The following is a 13,839-nucleotide window of genomic DNA, read 5'->3' as shown; positions in this document are numbered from 1 at the left end:
ATGGAGTTATGATTCATTTAAGCATTAACTTTGCCTCAGATGAGTCACCTTAATTTGCTTCGAAATAAGGCAGAAATAAAATAAAAAAATATGCAAATGAGATGCAAACTGTTTACATACAGCGAGAATATGGTGTAGGCTATATATAACATTACAATGTAATTTGAAATTGACGTATAAATATATTAGAAAGCAGGAGACTTGAGTAAAATATTCAATTTTTTCAAGAGATTTGTGATCTCTTTCCTATCAGGTGTGATGGCAATACTTTAGATCAGGGTTTCTTAATCCATTCCTACAAATGGCATAATCCCTAACTGTATAATCTGTATGAAAATACCTCCCAGTTCATCAAACTCTGACTGATACATTAAAATCTGCTTTATGTCATTATTGAAGCTGGATGTGGTTCACGTAAGCAGAAAATGTGATTAAATGGCCGCACGCGTATAACTTCATCTAAATAAATTGCAGTTGATATGTTGGATTTTACAATCGAACATGTCATTATGATGCATTACATTATGTGATTTTTTTTCAGGTATTGTTAAACCATTGTTTATTCCAGGTATTGTTAAAGCCCCTAAACCAGTTCCCTTGGTGGTGTGTGTGCACAAAAAAGATGCAAACACCTCTGAGTCCCTCTCCCCGTACCTGCTGACCTAGATAAGAGTACGTGCCTCCTCTTCCTGCCAAGTGCCATATCCGAGTGATAGAGCCAGACAGGCCACGCTTGACCAATGCCTCATCCAACATGTTCACCTTTAAACCTTTAGTTTCAAACATGATGCACAAATGTCAGTGATATTCAAACACTATAAACATCAACAAAATGATCACAATGAAAGCTCAGACCCAAATGATGGTTAAAAATAAACTTTGCAAATGAGTTTCTATTTTACAGGTAAATTTAGTTCATTTTTAAATACTTTCACTTATTACAGTTTAATATGTAGAGATGACTATAAGTAAGCCATTCATAGGTTGATTTCCCTGAAAAATTTAAAAACTGGCTCGACCAGCTCAACATAGCAACACCGGCTCAACCAATGGAGTGAATTTGGGGGATCTGTTTGTCCAACCAGTGGCAGAAGGGGGAGTGTTCAGGAAACCTGTTTGAAATTATCATTATTTTTGCATGATGGTGATACTAATGGAACAAAAAATCTTCTGTTTTCATTAAACCTGCTCTAAAATTAATAATTAAAATATTTTTTTGTTTAATTTAAAATTTTAGTTTTCATTTTAATATTTTTCAGTTAACTTAGATAGTGACAGATACATTTTGATAAAAGTACAGACATTCCATGTAGTTTCTCACTTAATGAGGGCATAAAACTTAGTCTTGAAACATGTATAATAGTTAAAAAACATAAAAAAATAAATAATAATAATAAAAAAAAAATATATATATATATATATATATATATATATATATATATATATATATATATATATATATATATATATATATATATATATATATATATATATATATATATATATATATATATATATATATATATATATATATATATATATAGCATGCCACACTGCTCTCACGCAATTTGAAATACCCCCAAAAAAATTAAACGAGTACAAAAAAATAAATAACATTACTTGAGCAATACATTTGTATAGTATTTATTAATCTCAAACACAACTGTTCACTGTTAGATCATGTTAGCTCAGGTACATTATATTAACAACTCTTGATTTTAATAAAGTAATGGTAAATGTTGAAATTAACTAAGACTAATAAATGCTTTAAGTTCATGTAAATATATAAGAACAAAACAGAATACATTCTGTAGCCTGCGGCTAAAGTCTAAGATAACATTGTTTGCAAAAGCCAAAATCGAACATGTCTTTTCAGTTCTCGAACCTACTTCCTTCTGCACATTTTAATACGGTATTATAAAACCTTTTCTTTGTGATATGCAAAACTGTACTGTGGAACAAACTGCTGATAACGACTGTACACAAAAGCCAATAGCGAGTTGACTCATCAGGAGAAATGTGATCTTGACTACAGAATTAACAGTCGGATCCATTTCATCCTGCTGATGTCATGACAACTGTGCTTTTATGCCAAATCACTTTGCTTTGTAAATGAACACGCATAAAGGTGCAATAAGCAAACATGTAAAGATGATACAGATACAAACTTATCATGAATGGGAGGGTGGCTTCATTTAAAATGTCATGTATAGTCTACTTGCATCTTTTGACTTGTAACCCAACCAGAACACTCTGGCAATCATCTAGCAACTGAGAACACGTTAAGAATCACCCAGAACACCTTACAAGTGTATAATGTTTATCGTTTATGATAACCAATAATATATCCGTGTTCAAATGGGAATGGCATTGGCAGGGCCTGTTTGTTTAGTTCATAGTAACATGAAGTCAACCATTTGGGCAACATTCAATAGCAACTTTTCTCCCAGACCGTATGAGCACAAGCTCCTGGTTTTGCTTTGAATCTTCTAACACTCTTCTAACAATGTTTAAACTGATGTTTAACAGAACCAACTTAAGACTTGGAATGCGACCTATATCATATAGAATTCCACAGTGCTTCTTATAAGCAGACCACTTGATTATAGCTAATGACTTGTTTCAATTCAACAAAGGGCCTCTCTCACATGTGTTTCCATAAAACAAGGGCCTGGTCACCTCCTGACCCCAAACTTGTCAGAGTGTTGGATTTTCCATGCTCTCACTGAGAAAAGCCCCTTCAGTTGACTTCACAGAGTAGCTACACCAATTCTGGCCAATCTATGTCAGAAGACAAGTCTTGCACAATATGTACGCTGCATTTTTCCAATATGATATCACTTAAAAAGAAACTCCATCTGAAACGAGAGATTATTATTTGTGTTATGTGGGATTGCAATGATCAGTCAGACCCTTCATGACATTCCAAAACCGTATGAGTTTGTTTCATGGAACACAAAAGGAAACATTTGAAATAATTTACTGGTCACTGTTTTTCCTTGAAATACAATGAATGGAAACTAAAACCTCAAAAAGGATGCAAAAGCACCATAAAAGCGGTCCATATCATTTGTGCAGTGCGCTATACTTCAAGTTATTTGAAGTACTGACAGCTTTGTAGTACTGATGTCCAAATGAATCACTCTGTTGATTCAAATGAATCACTCTTTTAATTCAGCTCCCATTCATTGTAAATGCATGTAAAACAGCAACCAGAGCATCCTTCAGAATTTCATCTTTGGTTTTTAAAGAAGAAATAGTCATATTTAAGAACAACACGAAGGTGAGTAAATTATAACCGTAAAGTTTTGTTATGTATGGGCAAAAAAGCCATTTTTGTGCCATTAGTGGCACCAGATAATGACTGTTTTTCAAATCAGTTTCCAAACACTCTGTCCATCTTCCATTGCTTCCACCATTGGTTGAGCCAGTGGTGCTATGTCAAAACGCTCAAACAGTGAAATGTTCAATTGCCATGTGCTAACACTTTTCTGGTTATTCAACCTATACTCTGCACATTAAACAACATTGAACAAATTACACACATCATTGTCATTAAAAAAGACTGACTGACTTCCTGAGAGTAGATTTAGCATGCTTGTAACATGCTGCACATTTGAGCTATTAAATAATCACTGTTCGCTTTTAACACTATAAATGATCTGACTAATCTGCGAACCTTTAAAAATGTCACACGTTTTACTGAAAAACAGTCAGTAATCATAAACAATGCGTCAGGAGTGTTAAATAAAACTAATTACTGTTTTAATAAGCAGTACCCTTTAGAAACTCTATCCTCAATGGCAGATGTGTGATTTGTCCTGAGCATTAATGAACAGCTGGCTATCAGAGCATGTAAGGTCACCAGCGAGGTGTTTTGCCAAACCACTTCTGTAGTGCCAAAAACTAGTTGTGATCATTCAAGCATTCACTCCGCAAGTAGCATGTGTATATTTTGGCATTTCCCTTTCAAGAATGTTCCTATCAATGTTATGCTCATGCATCCCATTTGTTTCTTTTAAGCACATTCTCAATAACATGGGCAGAATTATTTAGTCTCCATCAGACTCATGTAGATTGTATGAAGCCACAAATTAAACACTCCAGTGAACGCTTCAGTGACAGAAACATGATGAATAATAAATGTAATGACTTTCTTTTGTAAAATATAAATCGGAATGAAACCCGCGTGCACGCCGTGCTTTGCTATCAAAGCGCCAAGCTCAGGTATTTTTAAAACATGACCCAAATGCATAACAATCCGACGTTCAGTGCTTTAGATGGTTCTGTTTACGCCACGATCTCGGTTCACAGTTAAATGAGCTACCTGGCAAGCAAAGTGTAGCGAGTCAAACTGTGAAGTTTATTTTTAACCATCATTTGAATCTGAGCTTTCATTGTGATCATTTCGGACGTTTGTAGTGTTTGAATATCACTGACACTGACGCCTGTGTTTTTACATCCATGATTATTCTCTCATTCTAAGCAAATGGGGAGCAAAATGAAAATGAGGGTACGCCTCCCATAACGGCCGTCATATCAGACAACAGCACAGGATGTACAAATATTAACTGGTACTAGCTGATGTTGCACAACCATCCTGCAGTTTGTGGGTTGTGGAGGGGGGAGTGCTGTGTTTTCCTTTCTTTATAAGTAACACAGCATCTTTACTGTATTAGCACTCTATTGAGCAACACCGGTGCTACTATGCTGTAATGAAGTGAACTTAGCTAGCATAACTGTTCGCTGGCCTTGCCAAACCTCCCCAGAGGAAAATTATACTGCTCAACAGTTAAAGCTCAGGAGTTCTCAGCTACATTTAATATACGTCTCAATTTTGTCTCAGATGTTCCTTTGGAGAAACAAAAATGCATTATTAAAAATAAAGGTTATTTATTGGCACCTGTGGTTCCATAAATCTTTCCATTGCACAAAGATTCTTAAGAGTGTAAAAAAGGTTCTTTAGATTAAAAAAAAGAAAGCACTGTTTACTGAAAGCTTATTTGAAGAACCCAAAATAGTTATTCTATGGTATCGCTTTGGAAAAGAAAAACCCTTTTGAAATCATATTTTTAAGATGTTAACAGAGTATGTGTAAGATCAAAAATATCAATGTGGACACCATTGCTCAAATTATGAATTATTATATTAAAAGGAATGAGATGAGAAATAATTGAGTTTATATTGAAACTTCTGACTTTAGTATCTAGGCAAATCGGAGCAGAGTCTGAGACACTGCTGAGAAACTCAATACATGTAAGTGCAAGATTACCAGAGTCTTTTACTCAAGAGAAGCAAACTCTCTTTACTCAAGAGAGGCAATTTGCTTCCCCTTTAATCCCATTGCTATTTAGGAGAAACAATAGAGACTTTAATGAGATTTCATTTGTAATGGGTCCGTGGGTCTCCCCGTACATCCGTTCCCTTGCTTGTGGCGGGTTCTCGCAAAGCCCTCTTAGGATATATTTCATCTTTCTCTCTCCTTTCATTTTTTTGTACCGCATCATCCTCCGCCCCTCTGCCCCTACTATCTCTCCACCATTATACCCCCACCCCAGCCACCTAACCCCTCCCTGTGCAGGTTCCCTTCGCACACATGCACGCACAACCCTGTCACTAGGCTACACCGCCCTCCGCTGCCCTAATAACAATCCCAGGAATTTTTAGATAGGGCAAAAATGCTTCAAATGACACTTACTGGGGAAGGGAAGGGGGCCTGCCTACGGGGGAACCGCGAACCCGCCTCTGGCACACGCAAACACTCAGGCCAACACATCGACGGCGATCAATGGGAAGCAAATGTGTCGTTGTTTAACATGGAGCAGTGGGAGTCAAAGATCAGCAGGAGTATGGCCGAACGGAGAATATTGACACGGGGCTTTCGGTACACTGCCAGGAGAAGCGGCAGCACTGTCGCTTCACGGGGTGTGCACCTTATTCATCTTCTTCCATATTCACCAGCCAACAGAGCGTGGCATGAACACACTACACCTAGTGCACTGCTCCATTTGAGATTCAATAATATGTGACCATTTAACATTGCACAAGCTGAATCACTTGGTACGATACATGGCCAAGAAACCAAAGATGTTTAGTCCTCAAACATAGACCAATTCAGGACTCGGGGGCTGCTTTAGCATCATCCCTGAGCATCACCTCACAGAGATGGAGGAAAATACCATTCTCCTGCCCGAGGTACTAAACACGGTCACATTCCCAAGCCAAAAACAAACCCAAGGACACTACGCTAGCCTTGGTGTAACAACAGGAATAAGGGTGTGTGAAAAGAAGAGTGAAAAAAGGAAAAGATTTCCTCACCGTTTCACCGCTTGCCGTCCATTCACCAGCAACACTGCAGACAAACATTCACTTGGGAGGCAGAGGGAGCGTGCGATCCGTCCCCCTAGTCCTGAATCGCCAACATCCTCCGATCTGCCTGAATCTCCTCTCACACATGCACTCATTCACTGACACTCTTTCGTTGTGTCGTGCTCTCTCCTCCTCTTATAATTGTCGGTGTGCTATTTCCCCTCTTGTTAGCTCCAAGGCAGTTAAGAGACACTGCAGCGATGGGGGAGGAGGGTGTGTGTGTGCGTATGTATGTGTGCTTGTGTTCAAGTGTGTTCGTGAGTGAGTGAGTGAGGGAGTATGAGAGCAACGGAGGGAGGAGTCAGTAGGGATAGAGAAGAGAGGGGAAAACAGCTAGTAGGATTAAATCCTGAGGAAAAAGAAAAAGCAGAGCGGGGTACAGAGAGATCTCTGGAGGAGAAAATACAAGCCGTATCGCAAAGAACGACGGGTATGAATTATCTGTGTGCATGCAAGATATGGCAGATGTTCTGCAGCCCTGCTGGTTTGCTCGGCCAGCTGCAGGAGTCAGTCCACAGCAGGGTTGGTTGCGATTTCATTGATGGCTGAAAGAGCTTGCTGGAAAATGATACAGAGCGAGAGATAGAGGCAAAGGAGGGAGTTGAAGGGGAGAGAGGAGATGACGGCAAGGGACCAGGAGGGGGGTTGGATAATGCTGTAATATGTTGCTTCTGTGCCAACTGTTTCTGTGACAGAAGGACCGCTTCCTCTACAGCCATTGGTCCCCTGCTTATAAGGATAGATGTGCTGACAAATAAAATATCCAGCAGTCGCTTGTGGGTGATTGGAGGATGCTCCCCCTCCCCTCCCACCCCTCACCTCCCGCCCCCTGTTGAGGCAAGATTCTGCCTCACCCCAGGCAGCTGAGGACCACATCCAGTGCGTTTGCGCCTTGCATCCCAAACAACACTTCATGGACACTAACATGCACACGTTTGGTTGCACTACACGTTCGGAGAGGTGTAGGGAACATAAAAGTGCAACCCATCAATGTTCTTTAGAGTACATTTCAGCTTAAGCACTGTATGATTTTAGCTACAGTTTTGGGAAATTTCTCTTGCTGTAAGTAAAAATCAGTAGTCTATGATTGCTTGGTGTGACATAATTACTGATGACTGATTATCTGCCTGTGTGACGAATCTTAGTCTCTCAACGAAGTGCAGACATGTTCAGTCTTTCACAGAAGAACATACACTAAATTTTACCGGGGGACAGCCGTTTGTCCCTGGGGCAGCACCCTCAAAATGGTAAGGATAATTTAAAGTAGTAACTTAAGGGTACATATTACTAATCTGAGTTACAAAGCAGTGACATGCTGTTGTACCCCTAAAGTGTACCCCTGACAGTGTATCATACAGTCTTACAAATGACAACTGGGTGCACATGCAACTATTCTCATGGGTTCTCTACCTGCATGGTGGTCTTCTATGTTGTAGGTGACTGTGGCAAGGATCGTCCTGCGGTCTTCGGTCATGTGTGAGCGTCAGTGGATGATTAATGAACAAACTCTGACATCTGATCCTATCAGATTGTGCCGCTGCCCTGTTGCTTCCCTTGCATACAGCTGTCAAACCTGTCGTTCCAACGCCAGGCGAGCGCAACGTGATTTCACTTCAAAATAATGCACTAAAGGAAACAAGAAATATTCATATGAAATATCATTGACACCCAAGCAGTTTTACCATTCTCGTGCCTCCTACCTTTCTGCCTCCTTCGATTGCCTAATTTTGGCTAAATTGTAAGGCCTTGCATGTTTTTTTTTTGTGGAAAATGCAAACCCACTGTGCATTGCAATAAGCTCAGTGGACAAAAAAAACATAGAAATTGGATTGACGTGAGAGAAATTCTGAATTAAAAATATAGTTCATTTTAAAATATCACCAAAAAATGGTTTCATTTAATCATAAACCTTTTGTGTGTGCTGTGTGTTTTTGGTCATTGCTATGTTTGCTACTTAGGCTGCGTCTGAAACCTGGAAAATGTTGCCTTCGAAGGACACATTTCAAGGCAGGAAGGCACCAAGGCACGTCCGAATCTAACGTTAGCTTCACTTCCTGTCTCCCGAGATACCTTCATCTGATTGATTTTTGAAGGCAGCATATTTGTATCCCTCGCTGTCTTTGATATCCCACAATCCTGTGCGTTCCATTCTGTGACAGTTGAGCTGGAAAAAAGATGGCGTCGTGTTTGCTGGTCAGTTTGTGTGTAAATGTACGTTTTTTACCAATATTTTCTACTTCTGATGTCATTTCTAGCGAGAAATTACTAATGTAGTAATTAAATATTTGTTTAGTTCTCACCAAAGCTCTCTCTATTTTGCAGTAGATCATTAAACTGTTACACTGCCTAAGAAGTCTGTCCGAAATTAGTTTTGTGAGGTGCCTTCATGCACAATTGCTGCCTTACAAGTCATTTTCTGAAAAGGCAGCGAGGCAACGAGTCAGCTGCCTAGGTTTTCGGACGCAGCCATAGAGTATCACACTGTTAGCAAAAGCAATATGCTAAAGCCCAGCGATCAATTTTGCATTTAAAAGATGTATAATCGCTAACCCAATACAGTCTTGACGTCTAGGATAAAACAAGGCAAAATTGGGTCTGTTAGTGAAAATTTAATCGACGTCTAACCATAGCCCAAGAATAGACTATCAACACATAGAACATGTCAAAGAAATGAAACCAAACACCTTGTAATCACTGTTGATTTTGCTTACATGATGGAATATCATACATCTCGCAAGTTATATCGGTAAAAATGACATGTAACCAAATTCAAGGTTATTTTGGCTAGAAGTGGATTATTCATAGCCAGACTTATATCAGGTTAACCGAGACTGTGAAATTACGGTTATTGCTTGCTTCAAGTAAAATCAAAGAACAAACTGAGGCCAAAATGAACTTCAGTAGGAGTTCGTTTTGGAAGTTCGAAACAGCTTGCAAGGAACATGTAAGGCCTTACAATTTAGCCAAAATGAGGCAAACAAAGGAGGCACAAGAATGGTAAAACTGTTTAGGGGGCAATGATATTTCGAAACAGACCGCAGCACATATTTACATATTCATAACCATTGCTCTCAGCAGTGTGGATGCAGCATTGGATGTTCGATAACAGTATATCGCTGATCAGGTATTTCAACCCTCTACAAAATCGCATACTTATATAGTAGGCGAAATACAGTATGTTACAAAAGAAGCATGTCCAAATTCACAGTACTCGTAAAAGAGTAGGCAAAAAGTACCCAGATGACCTCCTTCTTCTGGCGAGATTCTGAAGTGTGCATACAATGAACACTTTATTGACTATGGAGTGCCGAATACATGCCTACATGCCTTTGATCAGATGCTTTCTTAACGGCTGTTTTCTCACCGCTGTCATTTTTGTTGTATGTTTGTTTTGTTATTGAGAGGAAACCGCACAGCATATTTCCATATGTAAATGTGGATGGTGCCAATATGTTCGCTAACAGTATATCACTGCAAAAGTATTTCAAACTTTGTTTTACCCCTAAGTGAAGAATGAAAAGGACTTTTGCTGTGAGTATATCAGGGCCTTAAGAATAAGGAGCTGTTTTGTAGCAAGCCAAGTACATGTTGGGCATGTATACTTGTCTTCTGGGTGAGAATTGATGCTACATTTCTATAAACAGCTCTCCTGTGGGAGGCGTGATGTGTGTGCAGTCTGTCCATGCAGGCAAAAGGAAAAGTCTGGCATATGAAAAATGCTGTGCAAAACATCATGTCACACAACAGTGTCGGATTGGCCCTCGCATCTCCATGAGAGAACAGGTAACATGAGTTTATGTACAAAATTATGTATTTTTTGCTTGAATACTGCTGCATGTCATCTGATCTCACAAGGCATAAAAATTCATGTGGGCCACATTTTTATATATTTTGTTTTTTTCAATCATATTGCTTGCCTAATCTGCTCATGCACGCTGGGATGCAATTCACAATAACTGTCTTTGCACGGATATTACTAAAGGTTCAATTCCAATTGGTTCAGCATTTTATTTAATTAGAGCTATTCAAGACCCATGTGTTCGGTTGCTTGCACCATGTTTAATAGCTTTCAGTGCATACAACTGCACAAGCACAACCCTAATGAACCTGCGGTTGTGCTGTGTGACTGGCGGATACAGGGCCTCACTGAAAGGCTTTCAGGGGAAATAGATGTCACAGATGCAAGAAGTGACCTCAGGCTTATGTGTCTTATCAGATCGAACCAGGCAAAGAATGACATTGAAAAATATTTGTTTTGTAGTTCCAAAACATACCGTCAAGGTTCATTCTACAAATATGACATTAGTGGCACAAATATTATGAAAACAGATGTTTTATAAACTATTATCAATGTAAAATTAGTCTAGCATGAGAAGTAGCTAGTTTTAAACACGTCACTCTATATGGATGGAAGTGATATTGACATTCAAGTAATTGTACTACAATCATTTTTAATTATTAAGTAATTATAATGACCAAAAACATAAAATAGCTGTGGTCATATTGCGTGCATTTTCCCACATTAAAAAAAACGATTCATACTATTATGAAAAATAATATTCCTCAAAACACCATTTAACAAGTTTTGTAAGAAAAATGTATGAGAAATCTGAGTTTATCAATAACAATATTTGGTCAGCTTCATTCATTCAAAGTTCATACAATCTCTCATTTCCGCCAATATGGATTTTTTTATGACATCACGCTGCACTTCAACTTCTCATCAACAGGATTCTCTCCAATCATGCTCTCTACAATCTAAAGTGCCCCGCCCCCAAATAGACGCTGAAGCTGCGGCTAAAATCGGTCACTTGTTCACACATTTACTATTTTCTACATGGTGAATGGCACATAGTGCACTATTTAAGTTATAGGGAACAATTCATTCAGTGTAAATATGCTTTCCACTGAGGGGAAAGAAGTCTGGTTTCACGTTGTAACGTGAATCGCCGCGACGTGCACACAGTCTGCTCTGGTCCAGAGACATGATAGCACAGAGCGGATCATATGCACGATTCGGTGCAGACCACAAAACATATCGGACCCATTTGACTTCTATACAAAATGCTATGCAATAATGTAGGATATTAGAAGGAGAAGTGATTAGAGATTAGGAGGAAACTAAGGCTTAACTTAGCTGAGCTGTGATATAAACTAAATACTATTGGGCTATATTAAAAAAGGGGAGGAGCTGATCGATATCTCCTCACCTGTCTTCCTGTTTCAGTGGAAGTTATGTAAACACATTGAATATTGCTGCACGTTTTCAAGGAACTTCAGTTAATAGAAAATAAAACAGCTCTCAAACCAAATACTTGGGTTGACTTCCTGAGGTTTTCAGAAGGCAAAGCACCTCCTTTCACTGACAAATATATATATATATATACACTCACCTAAAGGATTATTAGGAACACCATACTAAAACTGTGTTTGACCCCCTTTTGCCTTCAGAACTGCCTTATTTCTACGTGGCATTGATTCAACAAGGTGCTGAAAGCATTCTTTAGAAATGTTGGCCCATATTGATAGGATAGCATCTTGCAGTTGATGGAGATTTGTGGGATACACATCCAGGGCACAAAGCTCCCGTTCCACCACATCCCAAAGATGCTCTATTGGGTTGAGATCTGGTGACTGTGGGGGCCATTTTAGTACAGTGAACTCATTGTCATGTTCAAGAAACCAATTTGAAATTATTTGAGCTTTGTGACATGGTGCATTATCCTGCTGGAAGTAGCTATCAGAGGATGGGTACATGGTGGTCATAAAGGGATGGACATGGTCAGAAACAATGCTCAGGTAGGCCGTGGCATTTAAACGATGCCCAATTGGCACTAAGGGGCCTAAAGTGTGCCAAGAAAACATCCCCCACACCATTACACCACCACCACCAGCCTGCACAGTGGTAACAAGGCATGATGGATCCATGTTCTCATTCTGTTTATGCCAAGTTCTGACTCTACCATCTGAAGGTCTCAACAGAAATCGAGACTCATCAGACCAGGCAACATTTTTCCAGTCTTTAACTGTCCAATTTTGGTGAGCTCGTGCAAATTGTAGCCTCTTTTTCCTATTTGTAGTGGAGATGAGTGGTACCTGGTGGGGTCTTCTGCTGTTGTAGCCCATTCGGCTCAAGGTTGTGCGTGTTGTGGCTTCACAAATGCATTGCTGCATACCTCGGTTGTAACGAGTGGTTATTTCAGTCAAAGTTGCTCTTCTATCAGCTTGAATCAGTCGGCCCATTCTCCTCTGACCTCTAGCATCAACAAGGCATTTTCGCCCACAGGACTGCCGCATACTGGATGTTTTTCCCTTTTCACACCATTCTTTGTAAACCCTAGAAATGGTTGTGCTTGAAAATCCCAGTAACTGAGCAGTAGGGGTGTGCATTGGGACTGCCCTCACAATTCGATTAGATTACGATTCACCAGGTAACGATTCGATTCAATTCGATTCTACGATGCATTGCAATGCATCAAAATTCTACTGCACACAACAAGGCAAATTTTTAATCAGTCATGAGGCAATACAAGCAGTCAGATATTGAACAACAGATTTTATTGGCTGCTATGTGTGTATTATCACTCTCCTGTATCTTTGACATAAATGTCATTAAATAAAATAAAATTGAATGGTACAGGGTATTGGATATGGCATTTTCAAACCTGAAAAAGAAAACATAAATCTGCTTTCAGTGCTTTGAATGAGAATTTTTTTCTCTTCTCTGCTTTAGAACCATTTGAAATTAAATAGAGCAATAATAACAGCCAACTTTTTCCAGTAGTGAACATAAGTGTTCTAATTCATTAGTAATCTCCCTCCGCCTCAGCAATCTTGATTGTTTTTGTTGTTGTTATGACCCCGGAAGTAATTGAAACTTCACAACTTTATTGTCCAACTCAAGGCCAGAAAATAAACGATGACATAATCGATTATGGCACTTAGCCGCATCGATGCTGAATCGTGCATGCCCCGCATTGCGATGCATTGCCGAATCGATTATTGTTGACACCACTACTGAGCAGATTGTGAAATACTCAGACCGGCCCGTCTGGCACCAACAACCATGCCATGCTCAAAATTGCTTTCTTTCCCATTCTGACATTTAGTTTGGAGTTCAGGAGATTGTCTTGACCAGGACCACACCCCTAAATGCATTGAAGCAACTGCCATGTGATTGGTTGATCAGATAATTGCATTAATGAGAAATTGAACAGGTGTTCCTAATAATCCTTTAGGTGAGTGTATATACAATAGTAGGAAGGTGGTCATAATGTTATGCCTGATCGGTGTATATATATATATATATATATATATATATATACCTTCCTACTATTGTGTTGGTCCCCCTTTTGCTGCCAAATCAGCCCTGACCCGTCAAGGCATATGGACTCCACAAGACTCCTGAAGGGGTGCTGTGGGATCTGGAGTTGCGAGGTGGGGCCTCCATGGATCGGACTTGTTTGTTCA

At 39.3% G+C, this 13,839-nt stretch overlaps 1 protein-coding gene across 1 annotated transcript in view; it reads right to left on the bottom strand.

Moving 5' to 3' along the window:
* gnaz (guanine nucleotide binding protein (G protein), alpha z polypeptide) overlaps nt 1–7,020 on the bottom strand; it is a 64,499-nt gene extending 57,479 nt beyond the window's left edge. The window contains exon 1 of the mRNA XM_079805163.1: nt 6,319–7,020. The gene's annotated coding sequence lies outside the window, so the exon portion shown is untranslated. The remainder of the gene's footprint in view (nt 1–6,318) is intronic.
* Nucleotides 7,021–13,839: the final 6,819 nt, after the last annotated feature.

Source organism: Gobio gobio (assembly GCF_949357685.1).
Source record: "Gobio gobio genome assembly, chromosome: 22".
Classification (NCBI taxonomy): domain Eukaryota; kingdom Metazoa; phylum Chordata; class Actinopteri; order Cypriniformes; family Gobionidae; genus Gobio; species Gobio gobio.
Note: the sequence above shows the minus strand (reverse complement) of the source record. Positions and strands in the feature narration are given on the sequence as shown.